The 19844-nt window shown below is 47.8% G+C and overlaps 1 long non-coding RNA gene across 1 annotated transcript; it reads right to left on the minus strand.

The window, feature by feature from the left end:
* Nucleotides 1-573: 573 nt before the first annotated feature.
* LOC108540879 (uncharacterized) lies at nucleotides 574-19712 on the minus strand. The gene is made up of 3 exons (XR_001888791.1): nucleotides 19411-19712; nucleotides 8568-8707; nucleotides 574-706 (listed from the first exon to the last, which is right to left on the minus strand). It is a non-coding gene; the product is annotated as an uncharacterized LOC108540879 (long non-coding RNA).
* Between the last annotated feature and the right edge of the window lie 132 nt (nucleotides 19713-19844).

Genomic DNA, 19844 nt, shown 5'->3' on the forward strand with positions numbered 1-19844 from the left:
TGGGTTCAAGTGATGCTCCTGCCTCAGCTTCCTGAGTAGCTGGAATGACAGGCACATGCCACCATGCCTGGTTAATTTTTGTGTTTTTAGTAGAAATGGGGTTTCACCATGTTGGCAAGGCTGGTCACAAAATCCTGGCTTCAAGTGATCCACCTGTCTCAGCCTCCCAAAGTGCTGGGATTATAGGGTGAGCCACCACACCCGGTCCATTTAAATTCTCATTTAAAAAATTTTTATTTTAGATTCAGAGGGTACACATGCAGGTTTGTTATGAGGGTATATTGTGTGATGCTGGGGTTTGGGCTTCTATTGAACCCATCACCTGAATAGTGAACACAGTATCCATTAGGAAGTTTTTCAGCCCTTGCTCCCCTCCCTTCCCCATTTTGGAGTCCCCAGAGTCTATGGTTCCCATCTTTATGTCCATGTATACCCAGAATTTAGCTTCCACTCATAACTAAGGACATGTGACATTTGGTTTTCTGTTTCTGTGTTAATTTGCTTAGGATAACGGCCTCCAGCTGCATCCATGTTGCTATAAAGGACATGATTTTGTTCTTTTTTATTGCTGCATAGTATTCCATGGAGTGTATGTTCAACATTTTCTTCATCCAGTCCACCATTGATGGGAACCTAGATTGATTCCATATGGAGACACCTTTAATATCCATTATTAGAGATTGGCCAAATAAGCAACAGCATAGCCCTGAAATAGAATACAATGAAGCATTTTAAAGAATTGAGTGGATCTATACAGTGGATATTAAGTAGTACCAAGTATTCTCTCTCAATTTTTCTAAAAATAAAATACCTAACCATAAAACCCAGGCTCAGCCTAATGCAATACCTGGTCCCCCTACACACAATAATTGATTCAATGATAGGCATGTGATTTCCCCTGCATTTTTCTGGCTGGGGCTGGTGGAGGGCACACGTCCTATCTAGCGATGAGGCTGGAACAAGCTGTCCCAATGGATCCAGTATATTGGGGATCTACAGCCCAAGGGAATGAAGCCAACAGGCCAACAGAAGCTCAGAAGAGAAAAGAGGACTGTTCCACTTCGGGCCTGGCAAGAGCTCAGGGGGTGACTTGAAACTGCTCATCCCACAATCAGCTGAGCTCACATATGCAGGAGGTGGGGCCCTGTGGCTTCCCCCTCCACCTGCCCACTACACCAAGGTCCACATCAACTCTACAAAGTTCAACACCTACTTGGTGGTGTGTACGATACCCATGGTGGAGTGGGCTTAGACCTGCTCGAGGTTTCCAAAGGGCTGATTCAGGGGTATGAGCATTACGAGAAATTGCCAAGGGAGATGCACCACATGCTGCTGGAGCTGGATGTCTTTTTTTTTTTTTTTTTTTTTTGAGACGGAGTCTCGCTCTGTCACCCAGGCTGGAGTGCTGTGGCCAGATCTCAGCTCACTGCAAGCTCCGCCTCCCGGGTTCATGCCATTCTCCTGCCTCAGCCTCCCGGGTAGCTGGGACTACAGGCGCCGCCACCTCGCCCGGCTAGTTTTTTGTAGTTTTAGTAGAGACGAGGTTCCACCGTGTTAGCCAGGATGGTCTCGATCTCCTGACCTCGTGATCCGCCCGTCTCGGCCTCCCAAAGTGCTGGGATTACAGGCTTGAGCCACCACGCCGGCCAAGGAGCTGGATGTCTTAGAGGATACCCTGCAATGCACAGAGTCTGGATATCAGTCCCACATCAGCCATGGAGACCCCAACATGCTGCTGAGTGATGAGGAAATGAAAGCTGACCATGCCAGGCACCAGTTTCTTGCTTTATGACCACGTGTATCTTTGTTGATGTAGACCCTATTAACTAGTGCTGCCATGCGCATCCCCAACCATTGACCCAAAGACAAACCAAACACAGTGTTCTGTAGCCCAGCAGTATGCATACATATTACCATTAAAGGTTCAAAACAAAACAAAACAAAGCGAAAAGAAGAAAAAGTCTACCTGCCCTTTCTGTGGCTTAATTACATAGCCAATACTTCCTTTATTTTTATTAGTCCAGTCAGAGTTGGGTTTCTTTCACGTGCAAATAAAGAATCACTACAAACACAGTTCAGATGTAGTATTAGATAAAGGAATTCAAAAGACTAACTGTAGAAGATGTTTGTTTCTTACGATGGGTGGTATGCCATTACACTGTGTGATTTTGAATGTCTTTTTTTTTTTTTTAAGATAGAGTCTTGTTCTGTCACTCAGGCTGGAGTGCAGTGGCATGATCTCTGCTCACTGCAACCTCTGCCTCCCACGTTCAAGAGATTCTTCAGCCTCAGCCTCTCAAATAGCTGGGATTACAGGCTAATTTTCATATGTTTAGTGGAGACGGGGGGGTTTCACTATGCTGGCCAGGCTGGTCTCGAACTCCTGACCTCAGGTGATTCACCCATCTTGGCCTCCCAAAGTGCTGGGATTTTTTTACAGGTGTGAGCCACCACACCCAGTCCTTAAATGTCTTATAAATTACATAATAAATAATTGTACGTGAAATAATTTCTGAAAAGGAAGACAGGCTGGGCATGGTGGCTCACGCCTGTAATTCCAGCACTTTGGGAGGCCAAGGTGGTTGGATCACTTGAGCTCAGGAGTTCAAGATCAGCCTGGCCAAGAGAGTGAAGCCCGTCTCTATTACAAATACAAAAATTACCTGGGTGTGGTAGTGCGCACCTATAGTCCCAGTTACTCAGGAGGCTGAGGCAGGAAAATTGCTTGAACCTGGGAGGCAATAGCAGTGAGCCGAGATCGTGTCACTGTGCTCCAGCCTGGGCAACAGAGCAAGACTCCATCTCAAAAAAAAAAAAAAAAAAGGAAGACAGATGTTTCAGGGAATGCAATAACAGAGAGTTGAACTCTGGTTTCTGATTTGATGTCTAACAATTGAATCTGAAAGAAAAAGAAATTTGAGGGGAAGTGGCAGGGCTGGGAGAAGGGTAGTAGGGGCGATCTCACTACCTTCCAGAGTGCATGGATTTTCCTGGTGTAGAGTGGGCACCATGCAAAGTGACCAGGCCCTAGTCATCTTGCCAGTGCATCACAGAGAACACTGCCTTCCAGGTGAGGGCGCCTGAGCACAGAGCTGTGGGCTTGCTGCCCAGAATGGGCAGGTGGATGTGGAAGTGGCCAGCCGCAGCCCATCTCCCAGGAAGAAGGCTAGGGGCCACCACCCCCAGCACCTTCTAAAGCATCCCATGTGGCCCATGAGAGAGTTGGACCCTGCCACATAGGGGATCTTAATCCAGTAAATGACCTGCAGAGAAGCACCAGAGATAAGCATAGCAGCGGTCACCAGGTAAGTAAAATGACCCTTGTCCCTTTCCCTCTCTTTCCTCCACACCCCAGTCTAACACACACACAGCAGGAGCCTGCCTTAGAGAGGGAGGGGAGAAGGACTATCTGTAAGGCAGGGTGTCCTTCCTCCTCCATGAGTGGTAGATAGAGTCCCAGTTTAAACCTTTAGGGAAGGGAATAAAAGGGATAAGATTTAAACTATGATTGAGGTTTTACAGCAAATTGACTTTTTGCATTCTAAGTTTTCAAATAAATACAGTTAGATTTTAACAAATAAAAGTAAAAAGTAATAAAATCTTCCCAAGGAATCATTAAAGAGCAAGACAGGGAGATTTAAGAGAGTGTGGTTAAAGCCATGCTTCGAGAAGAAAACCATTTCGTGTTTCTGTCCCAGTGAATTATGACTGCTCAGGAAGGTGGTCACTCGGAGGCTCACGCTGCATTGCTCGGTACAGAATTGGGCTGGTGGGGTAGAAGCTTGCTTTTTCCTCATCAGCTGCCCCCCAGTTCCCATGGAAATATCAGGTCAGAGGAACTCAGGTACACAGGTCTCCTCCCAATACCATCATTCAGGCAGGCACTGTGCAAATATTTCCAATCCTTACAGTGACTCCGCAGGTAGTTATTTAATATAATTACCCGCATTTTACAGGGATGAAACAGACCTTCCGAGTGGTTGACGCTGGCCCCAGGTCACAGACCCAGCTGGGGGCTCTCAGAATGAGGGGCCCAGTTCTGTCACCTGTGCAGCGTCCGCCCTGCCCGTGTATGCTACTTGCACGAACTCTCGCCAGAGCCCCCTTAGACACCCCTGCTCCAGTCGCTCAGGCTGCTGTCCAGGGCATCCAGAATGCGAGGTGCTCCCATTTCTCCCTGTTTGAGGTGGCCCTTTGCCCACCTTCGCTGGTGGATATTTCAAGTCCAGCCTCTTCCATCATATTCCTTCCCACGGTTCGGACTCCCACTGATCTTTCCGCTTTCAAATCTTCAAATCTCAAGACCCCGAATCCAGTGTGTTTGATGTGATCGTGAAGGGGCAGAGGAAGCTCTTCTCCAGGAACCCCCGAAGTTAAAAAACAGCCTCCAGCCCGGCCTGAGGGAGGAAGCAGGGTGGATTAGCTAGAAAGGATGTTGACCCCCAAGGGTCAGACAGAGGAGGGGCCCTGTGGGCAGCGGGAAGTGAAAACAGGGAGTGCCTGGAAGAGATTGTTCATGCATTCAACTGGGGCCAAACTGCATGAGTAACGGGAGTGAGTGTGCTGGCCCACACTATATATAACCGCACTTGGAGACTCCCCCACAGCACAGAGCCCTTGTGCCCTTGGATGGTCCTGGGGTGTATGATTCGGCAAAAGCCCGAGTGAGACAGCCCAGAAAGAAAAGGTGGGGAAAGGGAGGCAGAAAGCCCTATCTTCCTCTTTTTTGATTCTCCTGAGTGGAGTCGGTGGAACGGGATGTAGGATCCACTTGGAAAGAGGAAGGCCTCCCTTCCTCTGCAAACATGGACGTCGCAGCCGCCGCAGGTAATAAACTTCCAAGAGAGAACTGACTCCACCTTCACACCAGCATGGGCTGCAGAGGGTCTGAGGATGCTCCTGGCATTCATTGACTGGTGAATTCGGGTTCTGTTCTTGAAGGTCTTTGGGCGGCTCTGTCTCTCTCCAAGTAGGGGGCGCATCCTGCAGGGTCTGTGTGCCCTGTTTTTGGAGATCACTGGACTTCTCTGGAGGAGGAGGGCTCCAGGAGGACCCCAGCACACATGCTTTCAGCACCCCAGGTGCATCCCCCCTCCTCTAGTGGGAAATTCTGGGAAAGCCAGCCACCTTTTGAAGTTCCATTGTATCTTGGGTGATAGTGCTCCTCTTGACATTGGGTGTTGTCCTTGTGCTGTCAGGTAGACAAGCTGGCCCTAATGCTCAATAATAGGATAAGGGAAGGTTCTAGGGTCTGGGGGAGGGGAGAGGAAGGTCAAGTGTGGGAAGTCAGGCATCCCTTCAGGCTGAGCAGAACTGTAGTTGATGCCGGATGAATGGGGCTTTGCCTCAAGGTATCAATATGGAGCTGTTTGGCAGAATATTTTTGAATAATGATTTTTGAAGTTTAGCACCCAGTGATCAAGAGCAATTAATTCTAAGCTGAAGTTCTCAGGAGGGGTGCATTGTTGAAATCACTTATCTGTAAAGCTTGCTATCAATTACAGAGTAGATAAGAGATGCTGTCTAGGTTGGCCTTGAGCTGGTAGCAACAGTTCCACTATTGCCTCTAGCAAAGTTTCAGAACTCTAGGTCTTTTACTCCTAAATTAAAAAAAAAAAAAAAAAAAAAAAAAAAAAAAAAAAAAAAAAAAAATCCAGCTTTCAGAGGGATGTGTAAGGCTTCCTTTTATCACTAGGAACCTCTGCCCTTTTTCCTCAGTATTTTCCTGTTTCTCCATTGCTCTGTTTTGCATTTCAGTGCCGTATCCTTGTGTTCTCTTTTACCTCCCCCTCCTGAATGATTTCTTCAAATCCATTCCCACTAGACTTGCCTTCCCCTCTGGGTGGACCCACTGGTGGGCATCTCATGAACCATATACAGAGAGGATCACAGTCTTGCTCCCCTGCCCCACCATGGGGGGTTTCAGCATCCACGTCTCTAAGCTCCACAACTCCAGTGACTGTCACCCCCTCAGCAGCCCACCCTGCACATTTTGGTCACCCTTACCTACTTGTCTCTGAAATTCCCCTCTGCTACTTTCTCCTCTCATCCCAGCTTCTCCCTCCGTTTTTCCCAAGCTCTCTTCAGATCTCACTTCCTCCATATGGAACTCAGGACTCTCCAACCCCAGTCTCACCAACACTCTCTGGCCCTCTTGTCTGCCTTCACCCCTGCTGCTAAAAGCACAGCCTTGGATGAATCCTGTAGTCTCATCTCTGTCTACAGGGGAGCTTCTGCGCACAAGAGCCTGAAGAGGGATGCCGATCTATGAACTCGCCTTTATCAGGGCCTTCAATGGTGCAGAACAGAGCTTGCTGCTCTTCTTGTGCCCACCCCTGCCAATGCCCCTGCCCCTCCCAACACCCACCACTGTGCCCTTTCAGGTCTTCACCCCACTCTGATTTTACAAAGAAAACAGAAGGGAGCCCTCTCAGCTCCTCCACCATCTCATTCCCAAATCCCTGAACCTCAACCCAGAAAAAGCTTCCCTGTGGCCGGGGGCGGTGGCTCAAGCCTGTAATCCCAGCACTTTGGGAGGCAGAGACGGGCGGATCACGAGGTTTGGAGACCGAGACCATCCTGGCTAACACGGTGAAACCCCATCTCTACTAAAAAATACAAAAAAACTAGCCAGGCGAGGTGCCGGGCGCCTGTAGTCCCAGCTACTTGGGAGGCTGAGGCAGGAGAATGGCGTAAACCCAGGAGGCAGAGCTTGCAGTGAGCTGAGACCCGGCCACTGCACTCCAGCCTGGACAGCAGAGCGAGACTCCGTCTCAAAAAAGAATAAATAAATAAAAACTTCCCCACCCCATCTCCCACTCACCTTCCTCATCGGGTTCTCTCCTCCTTCAAGGCCTCACACACACATTAGCACTCTCTGGAGGCCTTCCTCTTCCATGGTAATGCTCCGTTACTGTCAGCCATTATTACGTTTATCCCATGCCCCTTTACATGGAATCCACCACTCTGCCTTTTGCCAAAGCATAGTTTTTATATTTTTCATTGCATTGAACACACTATTACAATTATTTGTCTATATACCTTTCCCTTCTACAGGATGACAAGCTCCTTTAGGACAGGGAAGGTATGTGTCTTATCTTTGAAGACAATGTACAGTGTCTGGCATATAATAGATGTTCAATAAATATTTGATGAAATAAATACCTAAATAAGTAGCTGACTTCTCAGGTAGCTCTGTGATATCAATATGTTCATCTATTTATGGCAGCAATTAGCATCACTTCAAGAGATTTTAAAACTGAAACATGAAACACCCTGACTGCAGGCAAAACCAATTAAGTAAGAATCTCAAGGGGCCAGACCAAGCCTCAGTCTTTTTTTAAAGCTTCCACTGATTGCAGTGTGCAACCTTCTTTGAGAATCACTGGTTTATATAAGGTAGAAACTCAGTATCTAATTCAATATGTTGTGTTACAGCAAGAGCCTGACTCTAATCTAGTAAGACAGACAAGCAAACCAGAGACAGATTCTTGAAATGATGAGCAATAACAAATTTGACAGTGAGGCCAGTGGAAATGTATTGAGGAAGCCGGGATTGCTTGCCGCCTGCCAACAGGGTGTCTGTGTTGTCAGCTCACGTCAGTCTCATCAGTCTCCATGCAACTAGATCATTGATAAGACTTTGGAGAAAAGAAAGAGGACCCTGGCGAGTCAGGAGGACAGGTTGTGTCGAGGTAAGGAGCAGAGGAGAAATGACAGAAGATTCTCATCTAGTGACTTTTCTGAAATGACTCGTGTCCGTTCCTGAACTTCAAGTGTTTTCGGTTAAGAATGGTCCCTAAGGCGAGGCATGGTGGCTCACACCTGTAGTCCCAGCACTTTGGGAGGCCGAGGAGGGCAGATCACCTGAGGTTGGGAGTTCGAGACTAGCCTGATCAACATGGAGAAACTCCGTCTCTACTAAAAATACAAAACTAGCCAGGCGTGGTGGCAGCGCGCACCTGTAATCCCAGCTACTCAGGAGGCTGAGGCAGGAGAATAGCTTGAACCTGGGAGGCAGAGGTTGCAGTGAGCCGAGATCACACCATTGCACTCCAGCCTGGGTAACAAGAGTGAAACTCTGTCTCAAAAAAAAAAAAAGAAAGAAAGAGAGAGAGAGAAAGGAAAGAAGGAAGGAAGGAAGGAAGGAAGGAAGGAAGGAAGGAAGGAAGGAAGGTCCCTATGAAGTAAGTGTAGATCAGGGCTTTGCTCTCTGAATGTGATCCATCAGCCTAGCCTGGGAACTTGCTAGAAGTACAGAATCTTGGAACTTCATTTTAGAAAGATCCCCAGGAGATCTGCATGCACATTCATTTGAGAAGTACTGTTCTGGACCAATCTAAAGCAGAAGTGCAGAGATAGTCTGAGATTCGGCATTCCTGGATGATCTCCTGCAATGCAAATGCCAGCAGTCCAAGGAGACTCCATATTTGGTATTTCCTTGTGCCAGCCAGTGGAATTAGCAATCACTGCTCCAGCCTGCCCTGTCCCCTGGTTATCTGTTATAAATCCCTTTGTTTCAAGTGAGAGGAAAACAGACTCACAGTAAATGAACTGAATTTGCTCACATAACTGAAGTAGTCAGAGGTACAGCTCGTCCACTGGGAGCCTTCATATTGTCACCTGGGATCCAGGTTCTCTGCGTCCTTGTTTGGCTTTGTGTCCATTCTCCACCGATAATCTCCTGGCCTAACTCTCATTAAAATGGCTGCAAAAAAAAAAAAGACTGCATTGGTTATGGTATGGACCATCACCCCCACTGTGTCCAAGGAGGGCTGCTTCCAGTCACTCTCTTAATTGTTCGTTTATTTATTTATTTATTTATTTATTTATTTATTTATTTATTTTGAGATGGAGCCTCTCTCTGTTCCCCAGGCTGGAATGCAATGGCGTGATCTCAGCTCACTGCAACCTCCGCCTCCTGGGTTCAAGTAATTCTCCTGCCTCAGCCTCCAGAGTAGCTGGGATTACAGGTGCCCGCCACCACACCCAGCTAATTTTTGTATTTTTAGTAGAGAAGGGGTTTCTCCATGTTGGTCAGGCTGGTCTCGAACTCCTGACCTCAGGTGATCCACCCACCTTCTAAGTCACATGTGTCCTTTAACTGGATAACAGTGGGGGTTGGGGGAATGGGCAATGCCAACAAGCTTGAGACATGCAGGCCTCACCCGAGTGACCTCCACCCAGACCTCATGACTGACGATGCTGAAAGGGCAAGTACCCAAAAGAAAAATCAAAGTTATTCTGGGGAGACAGCAACAACTGCCATGGTCACATCCCATCTGAGAGGACAAACAGGGAGCGCTGTCCCCAATTCTTAAGGTGCAATACAGTGCTGGTCACCAGTTCTTAAACAGCAATACAGTGCTGGTCATGTGGGTTTTACAGTATTTCTCTTTTTTTGAGATGGAATTATGATCTTGTTGCCCAGGCTGCAGTACAATGACGCTATCTCGGCTCACCACAACCTCTGCCTCCCAAGTTCAAGAGATTCTCTGGCCTCAGCTTCCCAAGTAGCTGGGATTACAGGTATGTGCCACCACGCCCAGCTAATTTTGTATTTTTAGCAGAGACGGGGTTTTTCCATGTTGGTCAGGCTTGCCTCCCAAAGTGCTGGGATTACAGGCGTGAGCCACTGCACCCAGCCTACGGTATTTCATTTCAAAATTTATTTAACATGAATCCAGGGAGTGGAGTTCCCCCTTTGATCACAAACATGCTTCCTGAAAAACTAATTTTAGAAATCCTCTACAGAAATCATTCACCCTACATCCACATCCCTGATTCCAGGGAAAAGCACTCAAACATTACAAGGCTCTTTTGCAAACCATAGCTAATTTTTGGTCTGAAAGTAGCCAAGCTCATTCAAAGTCTTAAGTAAGTAGTATGAAAAAGAGCAAGATGGCCGGGCGCGGTGGCTCAAGTCTGTAATCCCAGCACTTTGGGAGGCCGAGACGGGCGGATCACGAGGTCAGGAGATCGAGACCATCCTGGCTAACACGGTGGAACCTCGTCTCTACTAAAACTACAAAAAACTAGCCGGGCGAGGTGGCGGCGCCTGTAGTCCCAGCTACCCGGGAGGCTGAGGCAGGAGAATGGCGTAAACCCGGGAGGCGGAGCTTGCAGTGAGCTGAGATCCGGCCACTGCACTCCAGCCCGGGAGACAGAGCAAGACTCCGTCTCAAAAAAAAAAAGAAAAAAGAAAAAGAGCAAGATATACACTCTACATTTATCATGGAGAATGGCATTTATTAATCCATTTTATTAGCTCATTCCGCAGGTACTAATCTACCCCAACCTTTGAAAAGCCTCCTTAGAAACTAGTATTTCAAACTTCTAACATTTAAGGGACAAAACACAAGCTCCTAAGAGGGTGTCACCCAACCTTTCTAGGAAGTAATGTCAACCGGAGAAAGTAGGGGACCCGACAATGTTGTATTGTTACTCACACATTTTCTTGGGTCCCCACCTGGGTCACAAAGTTCTTGAGAATGAGAAGAGCAGCAGCTAAGATTCCCTCCTCCCATCCCTGACACCCCACACCCATAGTATGGCAGTACTCCACTAAACAGCCTCCCGTGGAGCTGCTTAAAGGAAAGCCTGGCCGTTTCCACCTGGGTGTCCCCCAGCATATGCCCTCTCCCCCCGCCCCCATTCTCCGGGTGCCTGCGTCCACAGGTCTCCTGTCCTCTGGTTTGGGGATCAGGTTTGGCCAGGAAACCAGGTGGGCAACAGGATTTTCTCCAGGATTTATTTCCTGGTCCCATCCTTCTGGGCCACAATCAGCAGTGGCTTTTTTTTTTTTTTTTTTTTTTTGAGACGGAGTCTTGCTCTGTCGCCCAGGCTGGAGTGCAGTGATGCGATCTCAGCTCACTGCAAGCTCCGCCTCCCGGGTTTACGCCATTCTCCTGCCTCAGCCTCCCGAGTAGCTGGGACTACAGGCGCCCGCCACCTCGCCTAGCTAGTTCTTTTGTATTTTTTTAGTAGATACGGGGTTTCACCGTATGTTAGCCAGGATGGTCTCGATCTCCTGACCTTGTGATCCGCCCGTCTCTGCCTCCCAAAGTGCTGGGATTACAGGCTTGAGCCACCGCGCCCGGCCAGCAGTAGCTTCAAGGTCAGAGCTCCTGGCTGGCAGAACTCCTAAAGCCTCAGTCATCTTGGGCCCCAGGGACTGCTTTGCCGTCATCCCAGTCAGGCCTGACGAGTGCAGCTTTGAGTGCCTGGGGCCCTGGATACTTCCAGTCCCGAGATGGATTCACATATATAGACCATTCATGATCTTTCTTCGGGCACCCTTTAAGTATGTTAGCTGTTTCCTGCTGGGCCCTGAATAACGCATATACATTTAATTTTGCAGAATATAAAATCTACACACACACTTACTTTTTTAAGAAAATCTTTATTTTTCAAATTTACAACATGTCAATAACCAAGAACTTTAGAAATAATGACTTAAAATGTAGAAGATACTCAATAATTATTAGTAAAATGTTTAAAACTAGTTGGAAGAAGACTACTTTCGGAGGAAAAAAGCGGTTTCTGCCACTGCCCGTTAATTTTCCACTTTTAAAAAATCAAACTTTAATGCAAAAAAAATGTGCATAAGTAGAAAATGGAAATAGATTGTCTTTGCATATGCTTAAGCTGAGCACATTTTTCATTGCCTCCTTTGAGATGTTAACAATATTAAACACTGTCTTTACTGGAAAGTTCCTTCTGAGAAAGACAGGGATATTTCCTACATTCTGACGGTCTTCGTTAACACATGGTAAACTCGTAACGCAACTCAGAGGCCTGAGTAGTGAGCTTCAAGTCGGCAACGGCGCCTGGGCTGTTCCCAGGAGACTAGGCGGGCTGCGTGGGGTCAGCGCCGTTCGGCACCGCGCGTCTTCGGAGGCGGCGTCAGCTGCACCGGCGCGGCGGGTGCTGCTGTGGCTGCTGCATCTGGAAGCCGCGCGCGCCGCCCGCCTGGGGCGAGCCCATCGCCCACAGTTCAAGCGCACTGTGCAGGGGGTCACCAGTAGGCCCGGCGATGCGGGGGCTGCGAGCTTGCAGTAGAGACCCCTAGGTGCCGGGCAGGCCTGGGACAGCGCGGGGCGAGGAAGGCGGAGTCCGGCTCCAAGCGGTCAAACCCGGACGTAGGGCGTGGGCAGCTGTGGCTGTGGAGCCGGATTACGACCAGAGCCGTGTGCGGGGCAGCGACCCGCAGAAGGGAAAGCCCTGCGCTGGGAAGGGCAAGCCCAGACCGCTCAGGACTACGCGGCCGCCTACAGTTGGGGGCTGGTCCTGGTCGCTGGCCTGGTCCTGCAAGATGCCCGCGCTCCGCCGCCTCCCGGAGGAAGGCAGCTCCTCCTCTCGCGCCCACCTCGCTGGGTACCCAGTTGTTTCCCGAACTCACAAAGCGCAGACATCTCCCAAGAGGACAAGAAGCCTGTAAAGAAGCGCCCCACACACTTTATCACCCAGACGACACAATGTGAGAGTGTAAGTTAACATTAACCATGACGCCAGAGCAGCGACCCCATCAGCCTACGATTATCGGGGCAGATCTCACCTCCTGGAGAGAATCAGCTTCTTAGGTCTCAGCCTTACGACAGGAGGGTCCTGGAAATGCCAATAAGCCATCCACGCAGATCAGCACCTGCCCAGGTAAGCAGGCAACGGAGGGACAATGCTCCAGGAGGAAGTAACCCACCCAGAGTTTTCTATGCACCTCTCTCTGCCAGCACCCCTGAGATACAGAAAGCACCGGTCTTGTAAAACATTGCAATTATGGTGTGCACAATTTTACTCTTTTCTTATGCAGTGAAACGTGCTCCCCAGTGAGTCTACATTTAAGTACAGGTACTATCTGTTCTGTGCATAAACTCAATTTGCACATGTGTGAGGGGGGTCCCAGGGCTCAGACGGTACACGATGTAAAAGATTAAGTCACAAACTGACACTGGACTGGAGACGGGACAAGTGGGACTGGCCCCACGGAAGAGTGGAGAAGACCATCAACCGGTAAATCGAAGTCCATCTTCTGGGAATAAAAGACCGCCAAATGTATACTGTTAATTGAAAAAGCAGTTTCAGAATAGTAGGGAAATGCGATCCCATGGGGGGTTCCGGGGAGAAATTCCTTTGTATGGCTGTAGATAGAAAATGTGTGCGGCTGGGCGCAGTGGCTCATGCCTGTAATCCCAGAACTTTGGGAGGCCGAGTTGGGCAGATCGTCGAGGTCAGGAGTTCCAGACCATCCTGGCCAACGTAGTGAAATACCGTCTCTACTAAAAATTCAAAAAGTAGCTGGGCCTGGTGTTGGGCGCCTGTAATCCGAGCTACTCGGGAGGCTGAGGTAGAATTGCTTGAACTCAGGAGAGGGAGGGTGCAGTGAGCCGAGATCACACTACTGCACTCCAGCCTGGCGACAGAGCCAGACTCTATCTCAAAAAAAAAAGAAAGAAAATATGCTCCAGGGAACACAGGACATGTATCTGAATATCTGAAGTTGGGACTGGAGCAGGGAAACTGTTTGCATATGCTGCTTATATTTTTATGAAATAAGTAAGTTTTAAATAAAGCTATAATGCAGAATATAAAGGGTTTTACACTGGTTTGATTAAAATAAACTCGGGCCATTTTATTCCTTCTCTTAAAAGCAAAAAACAGGCCGGGTGCGGTGGCTAACACCTGTAATCCCAACACTGTGGGAGGCCAAGGCGGGGGGGATCACTGGTAGTCAGGAGTTCAAGACCAGACGGGCCAACATAGCGAAACCACCTGTCTACTAAAAACTAAAACAATTAGCCGGGTGTGGTGGCACGCGCCAGTAATCCCAACTGCTTGGGAGGCTGGGGCAGGAGAATCGCTTGAGACCGGGAGGCAGAGGTTGCAATGAGCCGAGATGGCGCCACTGCACTCCAGCCTGGGTGACAGAGCTAGACGTCCACCTCAAAAAATAAATAAACAAACAAATTCTGGCCATGTTATTCCTTGTCTTAAAAGCAAAAAGCAGGCCAGGCGCGGTGGCACATGCCTATAATCCTAGCACTTTGGGAGGCAGAGGCAGGAGGATCGCTTGGGTCCAGGAGGTCCAGGTTGCAGTGAGCTGGGATGCACCACTGCACTCCAGCTTGGGCAACAGAGATACCTTGTCTCAAAAAACAAACAAACAGAAAAGCCGCTCCCTATTAGCTTCAAAAGACTCTGGAAATTTAACTCCAAGTTGTCCACAGGTAGTGGCCATCTTCTCCCAAACTTCAGCAACAAAAAAGAGCTCTAGATTGCAAACTGGCTAGCCTGAATTCTAAAGCTTTAGGCGGTTTCCTGAAAGGCCGTTAAATGTATTTCCAGCTCCATTTGTGGCGAGCAGTTTGAATCTGTAATAACTCAGTACCCATCTCTCAATTCCTTATTCAATAAATGAACAAGGAATACAAGTTTTTTTTTTTCTTTTAACTTGGAATAGGGGCACTCTTTTAACTTGGAATAGTGTTGTTTTATTTGGTTTTGTTTTGTTTTTGCAGAACCTGGCCTAATCAGGCGGCACGTTAAAACCTTTGTCTCAAGACTGCAAAATTTTATTTTATTTATACCTGGATATAATTAGCAATTTGGTTTTGAACTTTTTTATTTAATGCCATCTCCAGCTCCCTGGACGAGTCTGCACTTGCCTGTCAAGTTTCCCTAAAAGGAAACACTAAATATGAGAATCACTATATACAAGAGAGTTCTCTGAGGTAGAGCCACCGACCGGTTAGTGAGGATGTTCGCGGAGCCCGGCGTCTCCCCGCGTAGAAGCCCAGCCCTCCCACGTCCGGGGCTCCCGGCGCCTCGGTTCCCTGTGCTCCGCCTCCCCCGCCGTCGGGCGCAACTGGGTGTCAAGCTGGGCGGGGGTCCCTTGCCAGCCTCTGGCGCTCGACCTTCGCCCCACCTAGAAGGCGCCGGATGCGAGACTCGCCCTTGGCTCGGCCGGCGACCCCGGCCGGCGCCTCGCCCTTCACCTTCAAGTCCCCGAGGGAGCTCGGCAACTCGGCCCAAGGACAGGGGCCTGCCCGGCGGGCAGCGCGCTCCCGGTCTGGCTCTGGTAGTCACTGGCGTATCCCGCATCCGGGCTGCTCGTGGCGCTCCAGGCCTTCCCCGCGCTCCTAAGCCCTCCGCCAGACGCGGAGGGAAAGAAGGTGGGGAGCGAGGCACGGAGATGCCCAGACGGCTGCGCGTGTCTCGGAGGCCGAACCCGCCACCCGCGTTCCGGGCCAGTCCCAGTCCCCGGCTATCCCCGCCGATCCAGCGCCACTGTGGGCGCCCCCGGGCCGCGGGACCTCTTCTGAGACCATGTGGCCCACGGAGAACCTAAGCTCCCGCCGCCAGGCTCCACCTGAACGGCGGAGAACTCGGGCGCCGAGCATCGCCCGATCCCTACCCAGCAGCGAACGGCTACAGGGTTTGATTTTCCCCTCCACAGGAAAGAACGTGCAGATGCACAAATGCCCTCCCCTTCCCTCCTCAGAGGAAAGCCTGTCCCGGAGGTCGCGCTGGGACCTTCCGAAGCCTTGGCGCGGCAGGCAGGCCCCTGAGCCGGTGCACAGCGAAGCTGCATCCTCACCTTTGAGTTACCGTGGCTTAGGCCGAGTACACTAGCACTTTCATCTAGCGCCGGGCGGGCCCCGGCACCAAGCTAAGGGCTCAAAACTCCTCGATGCAGGCGCGCGACGTCGCGGTCTCTTCTTCTTGCGGACAGCGGTGGCCGCATGGGTTCGGGCCAAGCTGGCCGAGCTTTCCTGGCCCCACTCCCCCATCAGACCTAAAATCTTTTACCTTTTAAGTTAAAGTGAATCCGGAGCTTTGTTAATGCGCCCTAATGTAGCAGCGGGAGGAGTGTAGGTCCCTGGCGAGGGGAGCGCGCTCCGGTGACCTCTAGCGCCTCGTACGCCCGCGCAGGAGGGACTCCCGGGACCCGAGGGCAGGAGGGTGCGGGGAACGGGGCTGCCACTGCGCCTAAGGCTTGCCCCTTTTATAGGATTTAGGGAAACAAATCCTCTTTTCCTAGTGGATGTAAGAAGTGAGTGAATTTAAAGTCACAGCACGGCAGTAAGCGGCCCCAGTTGTCTGGGATTGATAATGCTGGAATGGATATATACACACATATATATAACAGCACTTTGCAGGTGTGTGTGTGTGTGTGTGTATGTATATATGACGCGTGCATCAATATTCTGTGTGCTTTTCATATGACGCGTGCATCAATATTCTGTGTGCTGTCCCCCCTACCCCAGTCTGTTTTGAAAAATCCATCTCCGCAGAAGAGGAGAGGAGTGCTTCAGGGAAGGGTGGAGGCATCGATGTCCTCACCTTTCCCAGTGAGGAATCAAGACTTCCTGGCTTCGCGATGGAACTAGAAAAGGGTATGTAGTCCTGGATTTTAAAAGACAATAACAGAAGTGGAAATAAAGATGTAACAACATTCTGAAGAAGAGCGGTCAGGAAATTCTTAGCTGTTCTAGCAGAAAGTAAATGTCTAAAGCTCATAAGCCTAAAGTTAGCCATGCAGGCAAATTAATTAATTAACCACTAGACAAGCAGAATTATTAATGTAGGTAATGCCCAGTAGAGGGAAGAAAAAAGGAATTGATTCTGACTTGTGGAACTGGGGCTGGAGAGATGGAAACTTCTGACAACTCTGTATGTATTACAAGCCCATCTGCAATGTTGTTTGAGTTTTTGTAAGCATGTGTGTCATTTACATTTTTTTAAATTATTTTTAAATGAATAAAACTATACGTTCTCTATGTCCACAGTCTCTGTATTGAAACTACAAACCTAAATTTTTATTTTCTATTTCTCCTTCTTGTAATCTCAGTAAGCTTTTTCAGATCAATATTATTGGTGCACATGCGTGCACCTCTGATCCTTACTATTGAATTCAAACGCCCAAACAAATATTTATTTTAAAAAGCAGAAGAATCCACTATATAGTGGGCAGTTATAAAATTGCTCCTTCCATTTTGCTGGTGTCTACTAATTTTCTTCTATCAGTCTGCCCACATCCATCAGTTCATAGAAATAACTTCTGAGGACTGAGGGATTTAAAAGCCTGCGAATCGCGTTTCAGTATTACCTGGAACTACTGGAAGCCAAAATATTTTCTTAATTTGCCGTTCTCCCCATTACACTCTGCTTATTCATCCTCAAGATTTCAGACCCTGTTCACTTCTCAAAAAGTAAACGGCATGGAAATACGATTCAGGACTTCAGAAACCATACTGGTGGGAGGAGGGGCTAACAGAAAGATAAATGTTGGCAAGCTTGATACCACATTCACTATGTCCCAGTTAACTGTCCCTTTTATAAAGATCTTAAGATTTTCATGCAAAATGGGAGTTCCTATGTATTGACATTCTATACAAAGTTCTCCAACTGACAATTATTTTTTTCTCATTTTATAATCAAAGAGACTAAGCTGAGCTGTCCAAAGCACAAAGTAAAACACAGATGCTGTGTCTCCAGCAAACACAGACAATCTTACAAGGCTATAAAATTATCATTCCACTAAGGAAAGCACCTGGGGGAGGTGAGTTACTGTTATTTTTTCTTTCCCAATGGAAGAATGGAATTACATTCCCAAAGTCAGCTGAGATAGAAAGAGATACATAAAATCAAAAGATAGGGAAGCCCGAGAGAGGGAGAGATCACTTTCTGTGGCAGTGAGGCACTCCCTTCAGCGTAATCTCATCTAATCCCTACAACAATTCAGTGAGGCTTTCATCATTATCCAGAGTCAACTTTGGCAAGATGTTTTACCATCACCCCTGCTTTTTACAGATGAGCTGGCTGGAGTGCAGAAATGGTCAGTGATGTCTCCAAACTCACAAAGCTAACTTTCTGAGCCAGGTGAACCTCTGATTCAAAGTGCAGAGATTTGTCTTCTTCCGGAGGACAGACACTGCTGGCTTTATTCATAGAGCTATTCTCTAGTCCTTGCTCCAGTAGTTTACAGTCTGAGGTTACAGTTTTGTGTTCAAACACATTGTTCAAGAGACAGGAATAATAGCCACCAGGTGACTGTCTCTAACAGAAAAGAGGGGGCAAAGCAGGAACTCTTGAGTTTCCTTGGGGCTTCCCAAGAGAAAACTGAGGTACCAACTACCAAGCAAGTTATTCAGTCAGTTTTCTGAGCACTTACCCGTGACAAGTCCGGTAATAGTGAAAATGAGACAGTCCTTAACCAAGAGCAGAAAACTGCTGGGCTTCACTACATACGCTCCACAGTTCTTCTTCTTGCCTAACAAGTTATCAGGCTTATGGGAGGGCACTGACTCACAGAACTGGGATCCACAGCACAGCTACTGATGTTTATTTTCTTCCTTATCTGAACCTCCACACACAGAGTGGCCTCACAAGATCATCTTTTGGAGCAACATCAATTTGGGGAATACTTGTTAGGAAGTCAACTTTGGCAAAATGTTTAAGACTTCAATTCAAGTGGAAATAAGATTGTCAAAGCTAAAATTTCTTCAGCAAGAAGAGATTTTTAAAATATTTTATTTAGCCAAATGGTTTCTTGAATCTGAGCTACAGAGAAATTTTTACATTAAAGAACATCATTATTATCACAACAACTTATTTAGCACTTGCTGTGTACTAGGTGCTGCACTGAGACATTGTAGTTTCCAGTATCTTGAACCAACCTGGGAGAAATATCAGTGGTGAGGGTTCAGTGTTTGTATATGGAGGATGGTGCAAACTGAATTATTCCCGTAAAGCTGCTAGATAATTCCGGAGAAAGCACACAGCCACCTTCTCATTAGAAGGAGGGTAGGGATAGGTGTTATAGCAAGAAACTGAGATGCTGCTGTATCCCAGGCCAGAGGACCTAAAGAGATACTCTGTCCATTAGGAGCCCACCCTGTGGAGGAACTTGAGCCTACTCCAGATGGGGACTGGGTAGGAACATCAGTGCCATTTTTCTTCAGATGAATATTGTGGACCTAGAAGGAAGCACCTTGTAAGCAGGAAAAATAAATTTGTGCTGAAATAATGGATGTAAAATACTTCTCCCTGTCCACTATTGTCAAAACAAATCAGAGAGGAACAGGGGGAGGAAGGGAATGTTGAACATCTATTATGTGACAGGCACAGTATTAAAAACAAAATGAAATGGGACATTTTAAAATGTTAGGCTGACATGATGTCTTTTGGTTCATTGCACCCCTTTCCATTTTATCTGAATTCCTTTGGCTTGTACGTGTTTTTCCTAATATCAGTACACATTCAAGCTGGTATCTTCTGCAGCATGATTCAAACTAAAGATACAATAATCTACTGATAAGAATAATAAGTAAAATAAATTGTTTCATTGTAATATTATCTCTTAACTGCTTGTATAAGTAATTTACAAGTTTATCTGTAATTTATCAGACTTACCTGGTAGCTTTAATAGAGATGTAGTCAGCATTCTCATGGGGGAAAAATACCCTCTTCCTTATTGCTCTGGATGTCTCAAAGGCATGTACATTCTATACTGGCATCAAATCTGGCTATCTTAGCTCATAAAAGAGCTGGATTCTTACCTCCTAATGTAATTCTAAAGTACCAAAAGTAGATATGGGGAGAAAAGCTATGTATCCTTTATGTGTATTTGTCTCCAAAATAAAACAGTAAAAACTTGACAGATTTAGTATTTTGTCTCAAAAAATCACTAGCTGGTACCTGTGGTCACTTCATCTGAATCTACTTGAGGAAACAGGGGTCTACATACTTGGTGATGTCATGGGGGTATCCAGGCACTTGCTGATGTCACAGAGGGGATTTACGCATTTGGTGATGTCATAGCTGGTGAGGGGGCGGGGGGCGGGGGG

The sequence above is a fragment of the Rhinopithecus bieti genome, unplaced genomic scaffold (genome assembly GCF_001698545.2).
Source record: "Rhinopithecus bieti isolate Rb0 unplaced genomic scaffold, ASM169854v2 scaffold_20069, whole genome shotgun sequence".
Lineage (NCBI taxonomy): Eukaryota > Metazoa > Chordata > Mammalia > Primates > Cercopithecidae > Rhinopithecus > Rhinopithecus bieti.